Source organism: Bos indicus, chromosome 7, assembly GCF_029378745.1.
Source record: "Bos indicus isolate NIAB-ARS_2022 breed Sahiwal x Tharparkar chromosome 7, NIAB-ARS_B.indTharparkar_mat_pri_1.0, whole genome shotgun sequence".
NCBI lineage: Eukaryota > Metazoa > Chordata > Mammalia > Artiodactyla > Bovidae > Bos > Bos indicus.
In genome coordinates, this window is record NC_091766.1 from 86,426,060 (window position 1) to 86,451,026 (window position 24,967).

At 37.7% G+C, this 24,967-nt stretch overlaps 1 pseudogene; it reads left to right on the forward strand.

Moving 5' to 3' along the window:
- Nucleotides 1-21,019: 21,019 nt before the first annotated feature.
- LOC109562313 (S-adenosylmethionine decarboxylase proenzyme pseudogene) lies at nucleotides 21,020-22,526 on the forward strand (annotated as a pseudogene).
- Nucleotides 22,527-24,967: the final 2,441 nt, after the last annotated feature.

The window sequence follows — 24,967 nt, forward strand, 5'->3', positions numbered from 1 at the left end:
GGGGCAACAGTGGAAAGTGTCAGACTTTATTTTTCTGGGCTCCAAAATCACTGCAGATGGTGACTACAGCCATGAAATTAAAAGATGCTTACTCCTTGGAAGGAAAGTTATGACCAACCTAGATAGCATATTCAAAAGCAGAGACATTACTTTGCCAGCAAAGGTCCATCTAGTCAAGGCTATGGTTTTTCCAGTGGTCATGTATGGATGTGAGAGTTGGACTGTGAGGAAAGCTGAGTGCCAAAGAATTGATGCTTTTGAACTGTGGTGTTGGAGAAGACTCTTGAGAGTCCCTTGGACTGCAAGGAGATCCAACCAGTCCATTCTGAAGGAGATCAACCCTGAGATTTCTTTGGAAGGAATGATGTTAAAGCTGAAACTCCAGTACTTTGGCCACCTCATGCGAAGAGTTGACTCACTGAAAAGGACTCTGATACTGGGAGGAATTGGGGGCAGGAGGAAAAGGGGACGACAGAGGATGAGATGGCTGGATGGCATCACTGACTCGATGGACGTGAGTCTGAGTGAACTCCGGGAGTTGGTGACGGACAGGGAGGCTTGGCGTGCTGTGATTCATGGAGTTACAGGGAGTTGGACACGACTGAGTGACTGAACTGAATTGAACTGAACTGAGAAGGAGGGAGAGCAGTGAGTTTACTTTATGGAATAAAACTCAAAGCAGAAAACCAATGGGACACCCAGCTGCCTCAGAAACAGTATGCCAGGACACACTAAATTAATTTTGGAAGATCCTCTTAAACTTGATAAATTCCCTGTGTATTATTTCCATTCTGCTCTGTCTATTTTCCAGTCTTGATCATACAGTAGTAAAACCCATCTAATGAAAGTGTCTGTTTGCTTTTCTTTATGGGAAACTAGGGAAGCCCAAGAAAATCAAGTAGTGGCAAGGCAGCTTTAGAGAAGAGAAGAAAACCAGTTTAATCCTGCAAGCCCTGGTCATGCTGAAAAAAAGAAAGAAAAGGAAAAAGGAAATAGAGTATGAACTGCTGGCTGAGCCTACAGTGTGTGCCCATGTCTAATTGAAGAGAGATCCACTGGTGTACACAAAAATTATGCTGGGTATTGGAAAGGATAGTATTTATTTCCTTCATGGAGGCAATGGGCTGGACAGTTGCATTATAACAATGCTTATCTCTGTCTTTATCACCTAATTCACTGTGAGTTCCTTAAGAACAAAAGTTAAGTCTGATTCATTTTTGCCTTCCCATGACCCACCGTGGTAGTTAACACAAATTACTCATAGAAGTTGATTTTAAAATAAATCAATTATTTAATTAATGACTTGGAATCCTCTTACAGTTTTTTAAAAATAAAACATTCACAGAATTCTTATTAGGGAAGAGGTGCTAGAAAATAATATGACTCACTCTCCAAGAGAAATTGATGTTTGATCTGAGTCTTGATCAATATGATGTAGAAAATGGGGAAAGGGACCTTTTAGACACAGAGACTGGAATTTGCAGATGGGTAGCAGTGATGACTGGAGAAGCGATGACGCCCTACTCCAGTACTCATGCCTGGAAAATCCCATAGATGGAGGAGCCTGGTGGGCTGCAGTCCATGGGGTCGCAAAGAGTCGGACATGACTGAGACACTTCACTTTCACTTTTCACTTTCATGCATTGAAGAAGGAAATGGCAAACCACTCCAGTGTTCTTGCCTGGAGAATCCCAGGGATGGGGGGGGGGGCCTGGTGGGCTGCAGTCTATGGGGTCGCACAGAGTTGGACACAACTCACGCAATTTAGCAGCAGCAGCAGCAGTGATGACGTGTCTTTTGGGGTGACTCAAGTGTAAGAGCAAAAAGTGAGTCTGAAAAAGTATGCCAGGACCAGATAATAAATAATTCTGAATGTCATGTTAGTTAAGTTTTCAGTTTTAATCAGTGGATCATGGGAAGACTGAAGAAGTTTGTAAGAACAAAAATGTGATGTGGGATCTGACTTGTCTTTTGGAAAGTTAGAACTGACACACATTTGCATGAAGGACTAACTGAAACCTATGAAAAAAAACAGGTTATGGGGCTATTGGAAGAGTGAGGGAAATAATAAAATAAAATCTGAACAAAGATATGGTTAATGTGCATAAATATATAATGTCCTTAAACATATAAAGCAAAAAATACACATAACACATGATGTGGTAAAACATAAAACACATTCCAAAAACTTACTGATGAATACTGAAGTATATCATGTAGGAGAGAAAAGATTCCAAAGTTTCCAGCTGGGGAACAGATAGTACTCCTTTATTAAAAAAAAAAAAGAAAAGAAAAGAAGAAGAAGGCAAGGGAAGATTCAGCAGAAAATGCTAGGTATCAGTCTGGGAACCTGCCAAATTCAAGGTGCCCATAAACATTTTATGGAGTTGTTCCTCAGATAACGGGATATTAAGTTTTATAGCTCTAGGAGTGGCTAGGATTGAGCATGGATTTGAGATTTATCAGCAAAGAATTAGAAGACTGTCCAAGGAGGGGAAAGCTCATGCCAATGAAGTGATTAGAGATGGAGGAAAAAAGTGAACCCCAGGGATGTCAACATCCAAGAAGCAAGAGTTGAAGAGAAGACGGAGAAGGCCATTCAGGGGGCCACTGGGAAGACACGGGAGAGCTTCTAACAGAAGACAAAGGAAGCCAGACTTCCATGAGGGATCCAGTCAGGTGTCACACAAGATGACTGGGGCAGGGAGAAGACAATCTACTGGAAAAGAATCTGGTGACATCCTGCAGTGTTTTAAATTGGGAAACCACATTACAGAGTGTGGAAAAACCAATGGTAAATGGAAATTGGGGCATCCCTGGCACTTACTTGGTGATGAAAAGAAAGGGCAAGATGGGTTTGCAGCTGGAACAGATGCCCGAATCAAGAAAATGATCTCTCTCTGGGTAATTTGGCCTTCTGATTCCTAGTTAGGGATCAGGGAGGGTCTGAATCTGTCCTTGAGGCTGACTCCCTATCTTTTTCAGTTTTCTTCTTTCTTCATAGATGTATCAGTTGCTAAGGAAAGTATGGTATTACCATTATATCCAAATAACAGCATCACTCTCAAATTTGAAAATGCTACTAAAAGTCACAGAATACTTCTCTCGAATATGCAGTAAGCCTTAACTACTTTCATTTCGTTTATTTTGACTTATTTTTGCCTCTGGACATCTTAATTTCCAACTGCCTTCTTTAACCTCTCTCCTTTTATCAGATATTTGCTAAATGTTTTGAAAATCCTAACTGACATTATAAAGTTTTTTATTGAGATGAGAAATTTTTTATGGTTCTTTCCTCATCTGCCCACATTACCAAATGTGTTTCCTTTTAAAGGGCCAGGTGGTTTAACTCTAGAGGCCACATGTATTTTGAAGAAGTCGTAACAATTATCCAGAGGATAGAATGTAAACACTAGTTTAGCCCATACTCAGTCTTAGAAATCACATGAAAGATAGAATAATCTCATTTACAGCTATAGTTTGTGGGGGAAAAAGTTTTAATATATATAGCTTATTTGATGGAAACTTTTTTTATTTGGTGACTCCAAATAGGAGTTAAAATAACCGAAACTATTATGATTTACCAGGACAAATTTGTTCTTTTTTCCCCAGTGTCACTGGCCCCTTTACACTTTTTAAACACTTTTTTATTAATGTAAATCAGCCAGTGTTGGTTCCACAACAGATTCCATATTGCTCAGCCCCAAACCATTCTCTGCCCAACGCATAGAGATAGCGTGCCCTCTGGAGAAACTGACAAATGTAAAACTGGAAGAAACAGCAGCACTTCTGTTTTCTTGTTCCCAAAGCTCTAGCCCTTCATCCTGCTCACACTTAGTCCCACAGCAGGCGGGACTTCCAAATCCAAGGGACTTCCTTATTAGGGACTTCCAAATCCAAGGGACTTCCAAATTAGGGACTTCCCTAATCCAAGGGAGGAAGCTTTCTCTCTGAAGGTCTTTAAATCTTGCTCTTGTTCCTAATTCTAGAAAACCACAGCTTCATTTATTTCCAATATGTTTCCAAAGTAAAATGGCCTAACAAAATGAGGTAGATGGAGCGGTTAGTATTTTGTCCCTTTAAATTCCCGGTGTTTGTTTCCTTCTGATTTATCAGTTTTAAGGTAGTTTTTCAAAGAATTAGATGCCCGAAGAAACAGTTTCCTGCTCGGTGGCTTCAGATTTCTTGTTATATAGCACCACCTCGTGGTTATTCTGTTTCCTTAACTATTACAAGGAATGAGTGACTGATTTCCTATCCTTATGTATTTTACTTTATGTTGCCATTATTTAGTGGCTCAGTCATGTCCTACTCTTTGCAACCCCATGAACTGTAGCCCACCAGGCTCCTCTGTCCATGGGATTTTCCAGGCAAGAATACTAATACAAGTTGCAATTTCCTTCTGCAGGGAATCTTTCCAAGCCAGGGATCTAACCAGTGTCTCCTACAAGTCTCCTGCATTGCAGGCAGATTCTTTATCCCTTCGCCACTGGGGAAGCCCATTTTACTTTGTAACCATGACTAAAACTGATATATATCAAAGTCTAGGTTAAATATAATCACTATGCTGGTAAAGATGTTTACATACATCCATTTTCTCATTACTGCATCTGAGGCTCATAGTATTCATTCTAGGGACAAAGATGTAAGGAGTTGTATCTTCATTGGAGTAGAGGAAGAGGAACACTGAAGAATTTTAAGAGAAGGATGGGAACTTTCTCATTTTCCCCTGATCAACCAATTCCCAACTTTTTCATGTGCCTCTGATTAACCTCCCCCAAGAAGCCAGTTCACCTCTCCTGCTATCCATTGTTTTCAGTCTAGAAACCCCATCCTTCCTACCACTGCTGAGTTCTTGTTCCCTTGACCAAGTGAGTGGTGGCTAATGGTGGCTCCACTGAGCCCTTGGTGGTAGATGCTTTCTGGGATCCAAAATGTGAATATATTTTATTAGGATTTTAAATGCAATACTTTTTGTATACATAAGTGGTACAGTTGCAAAACGGTCTCTGTATCTTTTTGACCAAGAAGCATGACCACAGTGAAAGCATTAATGACACTGCATATATCAATAAATAGATTGGTTTATATTACAGTTTGAATCCAACCCTAAGTCTTAGAGCCACTCTAATCTATTTCCTAAACTGGAAGAAGTTTCCATATGGTCATTTTCAAATGGAAAGAGAGAGGACAAATGATTGTTTATGAAACAAAATCTATAAACTATTCTACAAAACCAGTCTATCATACAGTTTACAATTAAAAGCCAAGGAAGGCTATAAATCAGCCACAATATTAGCATGTGCTGTCACCCAGATAAACAAACCTCAAAAAAAATTCAACTCACACCTACATTTAACTCTATAAATTTGGGAGAATTATAACAAAGATCTCAATAATTCTCATAAATAGTAGCCTTAGTGCATCCTTTAATACCTCATAGCAAGATTTATTTTGATAACAAAATAAATTACATTGCAAAACAAATAAAAGTGCTTTGGCATTTTGACTTTTTGAGAAATTTAACAGTGAAATAAAGTTACATTCTTATTAGGTTCTTACCTTCTTATTTAGAAGTCTTAAAGAGATTAAAATCAAGTTAGATGCGCATTTGTCTATTTTTCCCCATTGTACTGCAATTTGAAGAGAAAAAAAATAATTATTTATGGTTACATAGCTTTAACCAAGTAAAAACAGTAATATATTCATTGTACATGTTCAAATAGCTTGTGCAGTACTTATCTTCCTAATGCAAATTTAAGACTACTATAATGAAAATCTATCATAAATCAGAAGAATTTATGTGTAAAGAATTCTATCTTCTAAAAGTTTAAAAAATTTTTTCATATGTAATATTATCTTCATGTTACAGGTAGAGATGTTGTGTTCATGAAAAATATTTATGTAAAGTAATTGGCAGTATTGGGCTTCCCAAGTGGCGCTACTGGTAAATAACCCACCAGCCAACGCAGGAGACATAAGAAACGTGGGTTCGATCCCTAACTTGGGGAGATCCCCTGGAGAAGGGCACAGCAACCCACTCCAGTATTCTTGCCTGGAGAATCCCACGAACAGAGGAGCCTGGCGGGCTACAGTCCACAGAGTTGCAAAGAGTTGGATACGACTGAAGCAACAGCATGCACGCAGTCAATTGATGATGTTAGTGAGTTTATAAATATATACAGAAAATAACTACTTAACTGTTTAAGCAAGAACCTCTATCCTACCTTCAATGTGGACTATTGACAACCAGTTGGCATGATTCTAAGAGTGCTTAGACATCTTGTTAGTAGGGGAGGAAAGAGGAATTTGAATAGGATCACAAAACTGAATGTTGAATTAATCCAAGTCATGGATTTTATAGAATAGGGAAATTGGAATAAAATTGGGAGTTAAAAGAAATACAGATCCTTTAGCAGGTAAACTTGAGGTTCAATAACTGATTAGGCATATAGACGCAAGAGTCACACAGTATATATAAAGTCAGTGACTACAAACCTGATATTGAGCATATACAGAGTTCTTTCATGCAGTTACATATATAATCCTCAAAGTCTTATGGGTTAGATAATATAATTTTTCCCCTTTTACAGGTGGTAATTTTGAACTCACAGAGATTAACTTACTCAAGTTCATAAATCTGGAACTAAACACACTTCCATATAAAGTCTGTCCCTTCTTGATTCATTTCTGGTTAGAGGTTTGAAGAGGACATATCTGTACAGGATAGTAGCTATAGCTATTACTCTAAAAGGTAGTCATGGCAACCTTAATTGGTAGAGGCAGAAATGGGGAACTTATGTAGAAACTACCCAGTTAAGAAATCTAGTTTTGTAATTGCTTTAATATTCAAAATTAATACCATCATTCGTTTGAATATTTGTCAGATGTGAAATTTCATATGCATACTTAATATATGCAGATTCATAGGCATCCTTTATATGCATTTTTTCACCTTGTTTTTCATTTCAAATTTGTCTCATTGAAGATTATTTTTAACTTTATTAGCAAATGCACACACAGAACTCTCAGAGTCCTAAAACCTAAAGCAACTGTAGGGAATGAATCAGTAAACAGAGGAAGTGACAATGGACAAGGACAGTAGGGACTTTTCTGTGTCCCATTAATGACAAGGGCTCAGTAATGAGACACAGACAAGAAACTGTGGTCATTTATTCATGCTTTCAACATACAGTCGATGAATGCCTCCTATGTGGCAGGGACTATGCTAAGAACTGTAATGCAAATATGAAAAATCCAAGGTCCCTGCCCTTATGGAGCTCCTGTCTAGAGAAGGAAAGCAGCCTTGCTATAACTGAAGACTTCTCTGAGACTCCCAGGACGGGGGCCCCAAATCAGTACTAGGGAGGTTTGGGTAGGAGTGTGGCAGTCAAGAACAGCTGTTCAGAAAAGCCTATCCTAAACCTCATTCTTTAAAGACAAGTAGGAATGTTTTGTATCAGGTAATAATGGTAAAGGCATTGAAGGCCGTGAGTGAAACTATGCAAAAACTGAGAAAGTACAATTGGCTCAAAAATAGCAAGTCATTTCCAAACTGTGAGAGGCTAAGGTACATTTGGGAAATTAAAGAAAAAGCAAAAAACCAGAGAGTCAGAAAGAGGAAATCATCACAAGCCTAATATGCTCCACTAAGGAGTTTGGGACCTTATACTGAAGGTGGTTCAGAGCTAGCAAAGAATTTAAACAGTAAAATTCATGAATATGTAATATTTTAGAAGTGTTAAGCTAAAATTATATTTTGATGAGCTTATAAAACAAGAGGAATGCTTTGCTATCATGTTGACTAAAATGATAAGGTAAGACTATGTGCAGACATAAATTAAAAATATTATGTTTCTGCTGTTGTCAGAAAGAAAAATCAAAACAAAACGATTCAGCAAAAGGAACTATGCCTAAATGTCAATGATGGCTGACTTTGGGTACTAGGATTATAACAGGACTAATATAATGAACTTATGTTGTGTATATTTAAATTTTATCTCTAAAAGATTCCAAACTTCTTGGCGCTCTTCGTAAAGAGCTAAAAAGTGGAAAGTTATGTCTTTATTTTATTGTCAATATACGTTACAATTTCATGTTGTTACATGAGACTAAAATGTCTTTAAAGTAGTCTTTATTCACTACACGTTCACAGTGAATTTAGTGTTTCATCTGAAATTTGGAGTTCATATTGTCAATATGGTTTTCCTCTGAAGGATAGAGGAATTGGTCTGGAATCATAATGTCTAGAGAGAGGCAGTATGGTTTATAAAACAAAAAGACATGCTCAAGCCAGCAGAGGTTTATTTCCAGATGTTTGTCCTCTGACAAATTGCTTAATATTCCTGGAAAAGGATGATGATAATGACGACCTACAGATGTATGGGGCTTGCAGTGGGTGTGGTAATGGCAACAGGCTGTGTAGCCAAATTTCATCTGAATTTGTTTTTGTTACTTATATGTGGCTAATACTCATATTGTGAGAAATGGTTAAAAACATAGTTCTTACAGATATGGTGGATTTTTATCCCCCAGGCTTATTATCCTACTGCTGCTGCTGCTAAGTCGCTTCAGTCGTGTCTGACTCTGTGCGACCCCATAGACGGCAGCCCAGCAGGCTCCCTCGTCCCTGGGATTCTCCAGGCAAGAACACTGGAGTGGGTTGCCATTTCCTTCTCCAATGCATGAAAATGAAAAGTGAAAGTGAAGTCGCTCAGTCGTGTCCGACTCTTAGTGACCCCATGGACTGCAGCCTACCAGGCTCCTCTGTCCACGGGATTTTCCAGGCAAGAGTTCTGGAGTGGGGTGCCATTGCCTTCTCCCTATTATCCTACAGCACGGTTTATTTCCCTCCACGGGTGCTTCCTGACATGTCAGGATTCAAATATCTCTGCTTTTTTATTGTCCATTCTTGTTGACATTTAAGATCTTCCTTCAGTGATTATTCCACCATCTTTCCATTTCCTTGCTTAGAAATTGGTGACTCATCTGAAATTTTGCAAATTGTATCCCAACCTTAACTCTCAGATTATTTATGGATGGATATAAGAAAGTTAGGAAATTCTAATGGCCTCTCTTTGAATTGAATGTTCCTGTGTCTGCCCAGACATGCATACAGCACTGGAGCAGGTCTTGACAAATTTGTAGAGTAGCCACTAATTTCTAAATATGCATCACAAAGAAGGAAGAGAAGCACCTTCATTGGTGTGGATTGTTCTTCTGCCCCAAACCTCTCAACGGGTCTCATCTCAGAGTAAAACCAAAGTACACATATCTGTAAGACACTGTAGTTTCATGCTTCTCCCTCTCTTTCTCTCTCTCTTTCTCTCTGACTTCAGCTACTATGGCTCCACTTCCTAGCTTGACTCCAGCTCCACTGACCATCTTGCTATTTCCTGTACATTTCAAGACTTTGTACCTGCAGTTCCCATCTTTTTGCAACACTCTTCCCCACATTTCTACCTAGTTTACTATATCAGCTCCTTTAAGTCTCTGGTCAGATGTTTATTTACTAGTGAGTTCTTCCCTGCCCATCTCACCTAAAGTATTAACTACCCCACCGACACTTTTCAGTGCTTCCCTTCCATTCTCACATTTGCCCTTTCAGAAAAGTTCTTTACAGAGCTTATAACCATCTCTTTATTTTCTGTTTACATCATCTATAATGTAAACTCTTTGAGAGTGGAGATTTGTGTGAATTATGCTATATCCCTAGCATCTAGAACTATATCCCTAGCATCTAGAACTATATCTTCATATACTGTGTGCTCAATAAACTTTTATGGTATAAATACATATATTCATCATATGAAGTTAGAAAAACTTTGTCAAAGAGAATTTAATTGGAAAAAAAGAAGTACTGGATCTATTTATAGTAAAATTGTATAATAATATCTCAAAATAAATAGGACATTTCTTTCAGTTAATAAGGATAATTCATCAGGAGGAAGAAAGACAGGTGGCACTGGAAGCCAACAGAAAACACTTCATCCCAACACAGGAGGCACCAATTTAGACACGGGCAGAAGTTGATGTCAGCCAAAATCTGGTCTCAGAATTTCATTACTTAAAGACTCCATAGATCTAGAAGAATGGTACCAACGATCCTACATACAGGGCAGCAAAGGAGGCATAGACGTAAAGAACAGACTTCTGGACTCGGTGGGAGAAGAGGGCGGGATGATTTGAGAGAATAGCATGGAAACGTGTACATTACCATATGTAGAATGGATGACCAGTGTGAGTTTGATACATAAAGCAGGGCACCCAGGGCCGGTGCTCTGTGACAACCTGGAGGGGTGGGGTGGGGAGGGAGATGGGAGGTGGGTTCAGGATGGGGGGACACATGTATATCTATGGCCAATTCATGTTGATGTATGGCAAAAGCCATCACAATATTGTAAAGTAATTATCTTCCAATTAAATAATTTTTTTAAAAAGACTCCATAGAATAGGGGCAGGTGATATTCTCCCTTCTAGTTAGAGGATTTGGGGCTAGTGACAATAAACACCACTATTCTGCTACCAGTTTGGAACAGAAGAGCTTAAATAGAATATATTTGACCTGGCCTGATAAAAACTTGCAGTCTACATGAAGCAAATCAAGGAAAAGCATAGGACTGTAGAGGTGAATGTCGCTTGTGAGTTAGAATTCTAATCATTGTTTTACAATTTACTAGGGTAGCCACCAGCCATCACTGAAGCCGTGCAAAGCTCAGAATTCTAGCTGTTTTTGAGGTTGAGACTTAAGACTACATGAAATGAAAATGTCATCCACTTACTGTGATTGTGAAAATGGTGGATACTTAAAGCACTAAGCACACCAAGTAGTCAACTTTAATGATGTGGAAGTTAAGGCTTATCTGGGGAGGTTCTAGCATCAAGTATAGTGGCAGAAAAGGAAGAAGAGGAAATTTCCAGAGGAATGGAAGCTTTTAGATTCTGTGAGCACATAGGCTTAGTTTACTCTGGGACTCTCTCCCCTTTTATAAAAGTAGGAACTTGAGAAATAGGCAAGTCCCTAGGAAGAAAAGTTTCATGTCAAGTACACACAGAATATGGCCCTAAAAGGAAGTTGAGAAAAGGAGATTATTTTCATAACAGGAGTCCACTGTTTTCAAAGGGACAGAATCTTGGAATGGGCCCTGAGTTTCAAGGCCACAAGCCTCAGGATAGAAAACTAACTTGACATTCTGGTCACACCCATTCCCTCATGCTCAATAGACAGCTGCTTATTCTCCCATTTAAATTACACATACATTTTAAGAGATTTCTTCTGGTTTTGGAGAAGTCTGCCTAAAAATTTTCTCATTCAAGGACTTTAAGTCATAGAGATTGGGTAGCCTATGAAGTTTTCATAGGACAGTGGATAATACGTTTTTATCTTTTCTAGACTATTACCTGTGAAAAGAATTTATGGGCAACCTTCCTTTCTGAGTATGGCAAAGATTTTACTGAAGAAAAATTGTAATCGAAATAAAATATTAACTTTTAAAACAAAATATGTGCAACTACTTAAGATTTCCTAGGTATAGACATTTACCAAAATTTGTTCTTTGGTTCTAGGAAAACACTTTGATAGGCCACTTGGGGAAATTTTTGTTGTATATAGTGGGGACCCCAGGGTAATCTAGATAGACAAGACTTAGAGAAAAAAATTAAATGAAATCTCTTTCTTTGAAATAAAGTAGCAAAGATTTTGTAATTATCTACTAATGCTTGATAAATAAGAGTGAAAATCTTAGGGGAAAAAAGGAATTGAGTTCTAGACCTGTGGTATCCAATGAGAGCCGCTACCCACATAAATTTAATCAAAGTAAAAATTCAGTTCTTCAGTTATACTAGCCACATTTCAAGTGTTCAAGCCATATGATGCTAGTGGCTACTGGATTGGACCCTGCAAATGTTTTGTTGGGCAATACTTGTCTGGACAGATGGAATTCTCAGGGACTTGGTTTGTGGGAGGGTATTCAACAGCAGGTCAAGAAGCAACAGTTAGAACTGGACAGGGAACACCAGACTAGTTCCAAATTGGGAAAGGAGTATATCAAAACTGTATATTGTCATCCTGCTTATTTAACTTATATGCAGAGTACATCATGCAAAATGCCAGACTGGAAGAAGCACAAGCTGGAATCAAGATTGCCAGGAGAAATATCAATAACCTCAGAAACGCAGATGACACCACCCTTATGGTAGAAAGCAAAGAAAAACTAAAGAACCTCTAGATGAAAGTGAAAGTGGAGAGTGAAAAAGTTGGCTTAAAACTCAACTTTCAAAGAACTAAGATAATGGCATCCAGTCCCATCACTTCATGACAAATAGATGCGGAAACAATGGAAACAGTGACAAACTTTATGTTTTTGGGCTCCAAAATCACTGCGGATGGTGATTGCAACCACGAAATTAAAAGCACTTACTCTTTGGAAGAAAAGTTATGACCAACCTAGACAGCATATTACAAAGCAGAGACATTACTTTGCCAACAAAGGTCCATCTAGTCAAAGCTATGATCTTTCCAGTAGTCATGTATAGATGTGAGGGTTGGACTATAAAGAAAGCTGATCACCAAAGAATTGATGTTTTTGAACTGTGGTGTTGGAGAAGACTCTCGAGAGTCCCTTGGACTGCAAGGATATCCAACCTAAAGGAAATTTCCATCCTAAAGGAAATCAGTCCTGAATATTCATTAGAAAAACTGATGCTGAAGCTCAAATTCCAATACTTTGGCCTCATGATCTGAAGAACTGACTCATTTGAAAAGACCCTGATGCTGGGAAAGATTGAAGGCGGGAGGAGAAGGAGACGACAGAGGATGAGATGGTTGGATGGCATCACTGACTCAATGGACATGAGTTTGAGTAAACTCTGGGAGTTGAGTGATGGACAGGGAGGCCTGGCGTGCTGCAGTCCAGGGGATCACAGAGTCAGACACGACTGAGAGACTGCACTGAACTGAACTGATTCAACAGCAGAATTGTTTTTTGATCATGCAAGGATTCTTGTCTTCCTCAAGTCTTCAGCACAAATCTGTTTAACATAGAATCCCATTCATTTGACATTAGTAGTACCTCTTTGGGGAATGAAGGAAGAGAGGCAAAGTTCCAAAGCTGTAGGTGGGAACCAACCACAAAGTAATGAAAGCCTGAAGTTAAGTGATTATGAGTCCTGGATATGACAAGAGAAAAGCAAATTTGAAATAACCTCCGTTTCTTTCAATATCTTAGAGAAAGTTGGCCCCTAAAGAAGGGAGAAGTAGATGGAAGCTAGATAGTATTATTTTATAAAAGGGATTTGAGCCATTTTGTTTAAATGTTAGAATGAAAGATGGTCCCAGGAAGTGGGAGACCACCATGAATTCCAAGAGGCAAACGTTTTTATTCCCTTAATATAAATGATTAAATACTTTGTGAAGTATGATTTTAGAGTTTTGACTTCCTGGGTGTATCCCCAGAGAGTTAAGTTCTTTACTTGGGAGAAATAAACCAAGGGCACTATTTAACAACTGCAGTTCATTATAGATGAGGAGCATTTTTTTCCAAGAGTTAACTAGCATTTTAATCTTTCCTAAGTTAGTTTCATACCAAAGACATAAACAGGCATTCTCAGGCTTATCAGACCCTTTTTCTGCAACAGAAGAAAGATGATAGTTATAAAAACCATACTTTTTATACTTTTGTGCTTTTCCTTGAATGTATTTTTCCAAACAGGGAAAGAAAAAAAAATGCATACCTTGAATCTCTGTTTAAAGAAAAAAGAAAATATAAGGAGATTAAATTATTTCCAACAATAATGACTCAACTTTGTGTTTTCTAAAATCTTATTGTTTGAGAAACATATTACTATCCCTACTCCACCACTGTGGAATGCATGTGAGGAAAGAAATAGAACTTGCCTTTCATCATATTGGTTGCCAGACCACACTAAGTCCACCTCAGTGAAATGACTGAACATCACCCAGAGACCTTGCATTTGAATGCAAGAGCTAGATGGGTCTATTTGAAGTTCTCTATTAAAAATGCAGATATTTTTGGTGTGGGAAGAAGCATTTGATGTACAGAAATAAGTGGAATTTAGATGGTTAAAGACAGATACATGCCTAATGTGTTCAGAGACTGGGACAAGAATACAAAGCTATTAAATAAATATGTTTGTGGTAGATTATTTCTCAGATGGCCATGACAGCTCTTCCCATCCCATGCCTTTTGTCACTCCTCCAATTAAGTGTTTGAACCTATTTGACTTCTCTTTATATGGACTGGTCGTATGGCTTGTTTGGGGCACTAGAATATGGGGGAATGTGATTTCTGGGCCTAGGTCTTGAAAGGCCTTGCATCTTCCCATTTTTGCCCTTAGAACTCAGCCATATAAGGAAGCTGCCATATGAAGAAGCTTATGATAGACTCTTTGGCTCAGACAAAAATGGAAAGAGAGGTCAAATGGAGAGAAACAAGATGTCCCAGCTGGCAAAGTCTCCAAACACATGAGGGAAGCATCCTGGGTCCTCTAGCAACAGCCTACACCTTGTGGAATATCCTCACCGGAACAATGAAATGATTGTTGTTTCAAACCACCACATTTTGGCAGAGTCTGTTACTTAGCCTTAGACAAGTGAAACCATCTTCCTACTTTGGCAGTATACCTCCATAATGAGTTCAAAGATTCAATTTTCAATTTTTAGATTCAATTTTCAATTTTATGGCATCTCTGAGTTCTTCATTGGGATTATCTAGTCCTAGCAAGCTGACTCATACTCTCCCATTCTCTTCCTACCTCCAGCTCTGACCCTACAGGGGTTTTCACACACATGGCACATTTCCAGCCTGCTTATCCAAGCTGTTTTCATACTCCTGCAGTAGTTCACTCTTCAGAGGACCACTGGAAGCTCTGGAAGCAGGTCCAGGGCTATTCAGACAGGGAATTTTGAAGTCCTAGGTAGCCAAGTTCAAAAGGAGAGCATGATTCTGGTTGGGCTTCCCAGGTAACACTAGTAGTAAAGAATCAGCCTGCCAATTCAGGATACGTAAGAGACATAAGTTTGAATATCCCTAGAGGAGAAAATGGCACCCCACTCCAGTATTCTTGCTGAGAGAATCCCAGGGACAGTGGAGCCTGTTGGGCTACAGTCCATGGGGATGCAAAGAGTCAGAGACGACTGAGCATCTGAGCACACACATGGTTCTTGTTAGGCAAATCCTCTTGGCCCTGTGAGCTCCTCACCCTGTGTGGAGTGGCATAACCAGAGGACAGTTATAGCAAAACCTGCTAAAACATGTGCCTTGTTTCAAAAGAATCACTTGAAATAGATCTAAATGTGTATACGTGTGGCAGATTCATGTTGAGGTATGGCAAAACCAATACAATGTTGGAAAGTAATTAACCTCCAATTAAAATAAATAAATTTATTTAAAAAATATTTTATGGATTACTTTGTATCTGTTCTTTCCATCTTTCATTCTTACTGTAACAATAGAATTTTTAGTCAACACATGGTTACTCAGCTAAAAGGCTACATTTACTCTTTTGCAGCTAGGCATGACAAGGAGATGACTAAATGTGCTTAGGCAATATGTGTAAATTATCGGTCTTGTCATTAAACTGAAGGGGCACATACTTTCCTTCTTTCCCTTTTGCTACTGCCTGGAATGTGAATGTAATGGCAGGAATGGGAGCAATCATTCTGTACCGCTAGTTGGAGCACTAGAGCAAGTAGTTAGGAGAAGGTGCTATTCCTAATGACTGTTAAGGCACCCTGTCAGCCTTAAAACACCTAATCAGATTTGCCTGTTGGAGAGAGATAAGACTTTTCTTCTCTGGGCCAACATTAATTTAGCTGCAATGTGTATCCTACTGTGGAATTATCTTTATAATTATATAATTTAATTAAATTCTGCCTTAATTGAAAAATATGAGTGTGAAAAGAAAATCACTCTTACAAGCAAATTAAGTTAAATGCTTTGGACAGACTTCATAGAGTCTAGGACAAAAAAATAAATAAAGCCATTGAATTACTTGAGTGAAAAAAGAGAAGGGAGGTGAGAGAATCATAGAAATATAGAATGATTCTGCACTCAGCTTCACAAGAATCCATAAAATTTTTTCTATATATGAAAGATACTAAGACACTAAAACTGGAAATTTTTAAAAGATGCATTATATGTATTGTTTATTTAAGGACGATGAGGCAGAAGTCTGAACAGTGGAATACTGTCACAGAAAAAGACTTCAATCTGTATCTAAAGGCTAAAAAATGCACATTTATATGTTTTGAGTTAAACAAATGTTTAAGGTACACCTGGATTTAAACAATTTGATTAGCCAACTCTTTACAGAGCCCAAACACAGAAGAGGATTTTTACTATTACAGGAGAGGGCAATTGCCCTTATGGAAACTGCATAGTAAATAATACGTACATTCTTATTTCAGATTGTGGATTTGCTGACTCTAAACCAACTGTTTTAAGGTCTTCATACAATCACAAACACCCCTAATTATAAGTTAATGTTTGGAGTGAAGCAGACTACAATGTCAGTCAACTTTATCAAGGAGTTGGTGGTTGGCCTTCTTGTAAAATGCTTTGTTAATAAGGTTTATTTCTACTTGTTCAATACTCAGATGATAAGTCCTATTATTTTATTTACCTGTTTTATCAAATAACTGTAATCTGATATATTTATTGCTATTTAATAGAACTTGAACTTTCTCTCTCTTTAAAATGTTGAGAGGAAATCTTTCATTTTCTACAATTAAGAACAGAACTAATGTATACTCTTTCCTATTTTTTTTTTCTTTTCTCTCTGAGCAGACATTTTTTTTATTTTACCTTTAAATGTCATTCAGTTCTGTTGTCCTCCCTAAATCTGATGTATATAGGCAACAATCCCTAATTGTTGCCTTTAGAATATTAGGTTGTAGTCCCTAAATTCCTCCTTGGAACTTCTAATTTCAGTGTGGCATTTAACCTATGACATTTTATAGACACTGTTCTCCATAGTATACCAGGGAATTACAACTTTTAAAATCTTGTTTCTTCCTTAAGATGCGCAATACACTCAAGGGTGTGACAGAGGAATTCCTGAGCAGACACCAGAAATAAGAATATTCTAGAGAGAGGATATAAAAATTCTGAGTTAGAAAATAATTTCTTTCAAAAATGAAAGCTGTCTTTTTCTTAACGCCGAAGAACTTCCAAAATGTGTTTTGAGATGATTTTCAAGTTTTCTCTATAGGTAATTTTTGCTATTTGAAAAGTCCTTCTTATATTCATACCTAATCCCACAGTTGTCACTAGTTTGTTTTTGTAATTTGGCAAACCATGTGGTAGATTTATTTACCTGGATTAACTTAACTGTGATTTGATTTTATGGAAATTCTCCTACCTACAACTATTCTGTTTCTGCCCCTGATCCCCAGTCTTATGTAGTGTAAGTCTGGCTTACTCCATTTCTGGTATGGTCTGACACCAAGGGATAAGAATATAAATATATTTAAAAACTCAGAAATACTAAATTACATCCTCAAAGCTATTTCCTAGGTTGGAGTGAGGAAGAGGGAGAACCACAGCAAGTAACCAGGTATAGGAATTAAGACTTTATTAATCTAAATACCTACCATGAACCTTAATGTAGCTATATTTCTTCAACCCTTTGTATTATCCAGTTCCTATTTCTTTGGCATACATTTTTAGTTGTAAGAAGCAATATCACATGTTGATTAAGGGCATAAGTTCTAAGGACAGACCATCTGGTTGATTCATCACTTGCTACATGTGTCATGTTGAATGAATTGCTCAATTGTTCCATCCCTCAATAAATGGCATAAACACAGCCACCTTTCACCTATTTTATATAAACAAGAAAATATGTATACTGAGTTTAGCTTAATACCTAGAATGCAGTAAGTGCTTAGTGAATGCCAACTTTGTATATTATATTTTAAAAAGGCCGTTCATAAGCTCTTCAGTAATTCTAAATGTTATTCAGAAAAAAAATGATTAAACAATATAGCATGTGTGCTTAGTCAGTTGTGTCTGACTCTTTGCGACCCCATGGACTATAGTCCACCAGGTTCTTCTGTCCCTGGGGATACTCCAGGCAAGAGGACTGGAGGGTGTTGCCATGCCCCTCTCAAGGGGATCTTCCCAACCTAGGGATCAAACCCAAGTGTTCTGCACAGCAGGTGGATTGTTTACCATCTGAGCCACCAAGGAAGACCATGGTGTTTAAAGGATAATGCTATGCCATGCTATGCTAAGTCACTTCAGTCGTGTCCAACTCTGTATGACCCCATAGACGGTAGCCTACCAGGCTCCCCCGTCCCTGGGATTCTCTAGGCAAGAACACTGGAGTGGGTTGCCATTTCCTTCTCCAATGCATGAAAGTGAAAAGTGAAAGTGAAGTCGCTCAGTCGTGTCCGACTATTAGCGACCCCATGGACTGCAGCCTACCAGGTTCCTCTGTCCATGGGATTTTCCAGGCAAGAGTACTGGAGTGGGGTGCCATCAATTCAGTGGCATATATGATTGGAGGAATTGAGAAAAAAATAATAGATACTAGGGTGAGGCTATCAGTAAACTTATTTTTTAATGATACTGTTTTAATGTTAATTTTATCATATAAAAGACATGTTTGGGATCCAATTCTCCATTGTATGACTCAATGCCATGTTTACTTGTTAAATTATCTGACTCATTCTCTCTGATACAGCACAAATGTGTGAAAGAAGAGTAAGCAGGGAAAATCTAATAAATTCAACTCCAGGGGGTTATTTAGACACTACTGTTTGTGCTTGGTGTCCATTTGCAGAAAATACCATATTATTTCTTGCAGAAAAATACGACATTAGGTAATAAATGAGAGTATAAAAAAGAAAAAAAGTGCAGATAAAGAGAGCGGTGACAAAAAGCACAATAGAGGAGAGCAAAGAAAGCTCTGTGTCCTGGTGTGTTTAACATTCCACCACGGGGAGAGCAGTGATTCAGTCCTGAAAACACAGATTGAGAGCTTTTCAGATGCAAGGACTGTCGAACTCACTTTCAGCCCTTCTTCTCCTCTCACAGAAACCTACTTGGATTTTCCGTCATGGAATCTCGCTTCTAGAACAATGCTGAGGAATATTTCCTCCCATGTGAGGAGTAGTAAGACTGTATTTTAAAGGACAGCATGTTAACTTTTCTTCCATAAACATTCAACAAATGGAATATTGCATAGACATCTGATATATAAATAAATTAATAACAACAGCAGAATAGTAAAAACTTATAAGACTAAACTTCAGAACTTGTAATAATTTCAACAGAAACTCACCATGACTGGTTTTCCAAGATACATTATTTTAAAGTTTTAAAAAGTTGGTTTCACATTTTTTTAATGAGTCCACTTGATAAACTAATAGTTCAAATAGGGTTGCAGAAAGTTTACATTATCAAAGCACCATAAAACATGCAAAACAATTGATAGCATCCTTGTAAATCACTTTTATTTATAACTGAAAGTAACTATAAAGGTTTAATTTATGATTTTGACTCCAATTATAGTGAGCTTGTAACTCTGAGAATGGAAAAGCAAAGCCAAACAAAGTAAGCTCATATTTTAGGATTGCAAATAAATAGAAATGAATGGGCTATATCTAGGTACTATACATTTACTCTAAACATCTCCAACTACTTCTAAACATGTAGTGCTTAGCACTTACTAAAATGAGTTAATGTTTCTTCCTTTTAGTGACAGTCAGAACAAAGAAAGATTTGGAAACTAGACCTCTGTTCCTCAGAAAAATGCAATTAATCAGAATACCTCAGTTGTCAGTATTCTTCTAATGGCTTAATTTATCCATTGTTACAGGATTATCATAGAAATCAGTGGAACACATTCTCACATTTTTCCCTTGCTAATTTGGAAATATCTGAAAACATCTAAGTCATTTAGAGAGAGGTAGGTTTCTCTAAGTTGATGAATACTGATGTGCTTTTTACAAATTTTATTTATATTTTATTGAAATAAAGTTGATCTGCAAGGTTGTTTTTATTGTTGTACAGCAAAGTGACTAAGTTATGCATATATATAAAACATACATCTACATATATTCTTTTTCATATTCTTTTCCATTATGGTTTATCACAGGACTCTGAATATAGTTCCCTCTGCTCTACAGTAGGGCCTTTTTGTTGATCCATTCTATATAAACACCAGTTTTCATCTGCTAATCCCAAACTCCCAATACATCTCTGTCCCACCTGCAGTCCCCTGGCAACCACCAGCCTATTCTTTGTGTCCCTCATTCTGTTTCTGTTTCATAGAGAGGTTCATTTATGTCATTTTTTCGATTTCACATGTAAGTGATATCATATGGTGTTTGAATTTCTCTTCCTGACTTCACTTACTGTGTTAATCTCTAGTTGCATCCATGTTGCTGCAAATGGCATTATGAAATACTTTCTTGGAAAAAGCGCAAAACCTTTGAGGGACTACTAACTAGTGGAACTTAAAACAATGTCACAGAAACTTTTAATTATGTATAGAGTTAGTGTGGTTTTCATTGTTTTTCTTCCAAAATACCTATTCAATACAGTTAAAGCAATGAAACAAACGGCTAATCAATAAAGCAGTAAGAAGAGTAAGTTCAGTGACCTCACTTTTGTCTTTAAAAGTCACTCCTTTGATTCCTCAGGTTCAGTCAAATTGTTATTATTCCATTCACTATAGTTATTCGTTAGGGAGCGAGGTTTAGCAAATAATTCCTGAGCATACATTTAAAATGCAGGGGTTGGCTCCCACAGTATGGCCGGCGACATTAGCTAGCGCTCGCTCTACTCTCTCTAACGGAGAAACAGCGGACTACAAGAGACTGAGCTGTATCTGCCTGTATTTCCAACAGACTTACATTCAACGTTCGCTCACCCACACACACAAAGCCGGGAAAATTTTATTAATCCTTTTATTTTTTAAAGTTAATATAAAATTATAGCAAAAAAAAAGAAGGAACCTGAACTTTAGTAACACAGCTGAACAATCCGCAGCGGCGGTGGCGGGAGAAGAGATTTAATTTAGTTGATTTTCTGTGGTTGTTGGTTGTTCGCTAGTCTCACGGTGATGGAAGCTGCACATTTTTTCGAAGGGACCGAGAAACTGCTGGAGATTTGGTTCTCCAGGCCATAATCCGACGCAAACCAAGGAACTGGGGATCTTCCCACCATCCCAAGATCCGAGTGGGACATACTTTTGAAGGATGTGCAATGTTCAATCATAAGTGTGACAAAAACTGACAAGCACGAAGCTTATGTACTCAGTGAGAGTAGCACGTTTGCCTCCAAGAGACGTTTCACTTTGAAGGCATGTGGTACCACCCTCTTGCTGAAAGCACTGGTTCCCCTGTTGAAACTTGCTAGGGATTCCAGTGGGTTTGACTCAATTCAAAGCTTCTTTTATTCTCGTAAGAATTTCATGAAGCCTTCTCACCAAAGGTACCCACACTGGAATTTCCAGGAAGAAATAGAGTTCCTTAATGCAATTTTCCCAAATGGAGCAGCATATTGTATGGGACGCATGAATTCTGACTGTTGGTACTTGTATACTTTGGATTTCCCAGAGAGTAGGGTAATCAATCAGCCAGATCAAACCCTGGAAATTCTGATGAGTGAGCTTGACCCAGCAGTTATGGACCAGTTCTACATGAAAGATGGTGTTGCTGCAAAGGATGTCACTCCTGAGAGTGGAATTCGTGACCTGATACCAGGTTCTGTCATTGATGCCACAATGTTCAATCCTTGTGGGTATTCAATGAATGGGATGAAATCGGATGGAACTTATTGGACTATTCACATCACTCCAGAACCAGAATTTTCTTATGTTAGCTTTAAAACAAACTTAAGTCAGACCTCCTATGATGACCTGATCAGGAAAGTTGGGGAAGTCTTCAAGCCAGGAAAATTTGTGACCACCCTGTTTGTAAATCAGAGTTCTAAATGTCGCACAGTGCTTTCCTCGCCCCAGAAGACTGAAGGTTTTAAACGTCTTGATTGCCAGAGCGCTTTGTTCAATGATTACAATTTTGTTTTTACCAGTTTTGCTAAGCAGCAGCAACAACAGCAGAGTTGATTAAGAAACATGAAGAAAAAACACAAAAAGAGAACACACATAGAAGGTGGTGGCTGCTTTTTAGATATTGATACCAAGGGCCATGCTTTCCATAACCACCACCTTGTAGTTGCAGAAAGCCCTAGATGTAATGATAGTATAATCATTTTGAATTGTATGCATTATTATATCAAGGAGTTAGATATCTTGCATGAATGCTCTCTTCTGTGTTTAGGTATCCTATGCCACTCTTGCTGTGAAATTGAAGTGCATGTAGAAAAAGCCTTTTACTATATGAAACTTTACAACGCTTGTGAAAACAATTCAATTTGGTTTACGCACAGTGTAATATTTCTCCAGGTGTCATCCAAAATTCCCCACAGACAAGGCTTTCGTCCTCATTAGGTGTTGGCCTCAGCCTAGCCATCTGGGACTGTTCTATTAATTGCTGCCAAGGCAATGGCACCCCACTCCAGTACTTTTGCCTGGAAAATCCCATGGACAGAGGAGCCTGGTGGGCTGCAGTCCATGGGGTCGCTAAAAGTCGGAGACGACTGAACGACTTCACTTTCACTTTTCACTTCCATGCATTGGAGAAGGAAATGGCAACCCACTCCAGTGTTCTTGCCTGGAGAATCCCAGGGACGGGGGAGCCTGGTGGGCTGCCGTCTATGGGGTCCCACAGAGTCGGACACGACTGAAGCAACTTAGCAGCAGTAGCAGCAGCAGGATTTTATGTCCAGTTACCTCCACTTTCTAGAACATATTCTCTACTAATGTTATTAAAACCAATTTATACTTCATACAGATGTTTTTGCAACAGCAATTAAAGTTTTTCTTCCATGAGTGGAGTCCTCTAAGAAAACTATCCATTCTGTGTATTTATATTTTAACACTGCTTCCTGTACTTGTATTACTTTGATTCCTTTCGTTACCATGGTGTCTCCCTTCCCAACCACACCCCCTCAATAAAGCAATACACTCTTACACTGTGGGTTTTATACTAATCTATACCCCAGAGGGGTAAGGCAGGAGTAGACCCTAGGCTTAATTTTCTTTTAAGGTCAATGGAGTTTGACATTTTTCATTGCCATGAGCTCTTTTGGAATAAACTATTGTTGATTAGCAAAGAAGGCGTAGATTGGTACTAGGGAATACTGGCAGAACTAACTGTATGGAAACTGTGCCATTTGGTGTCCCCCATTAAATGAAATGAGCTTCTAAAAAAAAAAAAAAAATGCAGGGGTTTTCTTCTGCTTCCTCCTACAGAAACATGACTTCAGACATGCCCTCTTTCTTCAAATGTCTTTAATTAATGTGCTTGCCCCTTCCTATGTTCATAAAAATTTATTGACAAATATACCACCTTTGATATAGTCCCATTAATTGTTCCTGTGCCTGGAAAATTAGAATCTAAATCCACAAAACAGTCTCAACTATATATGTTTCTCTACGCATTGATAAATTTCATTCATCTAAACAAATTATTTTTTGTTTTCTAATTCTACTTATGAATTTCATGTAGACATGTCTTTGACTTCAGAGGTTACTTTTGCATTTGAGCATTGAAAATTTCAATAAATGGTGCTTAGGAAAAAATTAATTCTCCTTTTAAAACTCTTAAGATAAGCTTAGTGGAACTCATCAAAAATGAAACATTAATTGATGATTTAAACATTAAAATGATTTGCTACTCATTATTAAAAATGAAATTTTAACTTTTTACAGACATTATAGGAGTTCAATAAAATACTAAAAGCATAGATATTGTGTGTCCAGAATACAAACTGGAAAAAGGAAGAACAATGTCTACCTGATGCTTTTTACCCAACTAGACTAATGCTAGTTGTGGCTTAGATTTAACTATTAGTTAAATAGTTAATAATATTTAACTAAATAGTTAAATTTAACTATTTAGTTAAACTCCTGATTGATTGGAGTTTATACTAATTAGCTTAAATAAAACAGATAAAATAAATAAAACAGATTTTAAAATTATCATAGAATGAAATCGTTGTGGGTGTACTTCACCTTAAGTATCTATAGATGGTGCCAATATGACATTCAAATCCCCTAGAAGAAATCTAAAAGTCTAATGAACATACTTAAACTTATCTTCACTAATCTGAAAAACAGGCTATAACCAACTAAATATGATTTTTTATTTATCACTGAGTCACAATTTTTCTATCAAATTTCATGAGCTTCAATCACCTTCTGTATTCAGGACATAGGAATGAATTCTTGTAGGCTTGGCCAAGGAATTAGAAAAACTAGCAAACCACAAAAAGTCAACAAATCATACTTCAATAAATTTTTATGTATTTCCCCATGTACAGACCAAAGTAAAAAATCTTACATTCTATTTATATAGACTCTAAGTGGAATGTAATTGCTAAGAAATTATATAGACTCTAACGGTTAAGGAAACTTTGAAGATTAACTGTCTATTTTTCTTTATAAGGACACTGAATCCCAAGATGACTGTAATATTTCCATTTTTTCTTCAGCTGGTTTTCAGTAGAAACGGAATTAGAACTCCCATTCCTTAGCTGAAACCCACTGTCCATGCAGCATCCTGAGTAGTCTTATTGGAGTCTCTCTGTCTTTCTTTGTCTCTATTACAAATATTCTCTGAAAGTGTCTTTAATGCTTTCTTTTTCAGAAACATCAAAGTTGTAACTTCCTGCTTGGCCGATTCTAGCTAGTACCTGAAGTGTTCCTCAAATTGGTCTATTAAAAAGTAGAAAGTTAGTCTGTTCCCAAATGGCTTATCTAAGTATTTTCTTAAAAGAAGAGATTTTTTTTAATCACACAGTGGGACTATAAAGAATCCTACCCTGTTTTGCATTAACCTAGATAATAAAACTGGCACCCCACTCTAGTACTCTTG